Source organism: Diceros bicornis, chromosome 13 (genome assembly GCF_020826845.1).
Source record: "Diceros bicornis minor isolate mBicDic1 chromosome 13, mDicBic1.mat.cur, whole genome shotgun sequence".
Taxonomy (NCBI): domain Eukaryota; kingdom Metazoa; phylum Chordata; class Mammalia; order Perissodactyla; family Rhinocerotidae; genus Diceros; species Diceros bicornis.
The window spans coordinates 34,093,542-34,094,140 of record NC_080752.1 but is presented as its reverse complement, the minus strand read 5'-3'; positions in this window follow the sequence as shown (position 1 = coordinate 34,094,140).

Here is a 599-nt window from a genome sequence, read left to right as displayed (position 1 = left end):
TCTTCTGTAACATGAGGATTCTCCCAGGTGAGAATTAGATGAGATCGTGCGTGGCTGGCTGGTTCCTAGAGGTGGCTGCTCTCAGATCACGGGATTCTCAGAGCCCTTCAGCAGAGATGCTCTCTTCAACCTTCAAAGTTTGGTGCACCCTTCAGAGGTCCCAGGAAGAGGGGCATCCAGATCTATTTCGGGGCTCCCCTCCTAGCCCTGCTACTAAGGAGGCAACTGCTTCTTGGTCCCCCAGCCCATTTCAGCCCAGGCCTTCAGGCCAACTCACCAAAGAGTGAGAGTGAGGATGGCTCAGCGCAAAACCATCCCCGCGGCTGGGCCGAAGACCCCTGCTCAGGGATCCCCGGGGACTATCTCTGGGGGCGTTGGCTCTTTGAGGTACTCAAACTTGAGAGGGCCTGGGGCTCGCCAGCGAGTCTAGAGGGCCCACGGTCCTCCCCAAACCCCTGGGGACGTCCCCTTGTCTCCGGTTGCCAGCCCGGCCCCTTTAAAGACATTCCTGAGGGCGTGGCTTCGGTGACGTCAGCACGGGGCATGAATGAACACGAGCTAGTTCTCACCCAACTTCCATTAAGGACTCGGGGCAGGAG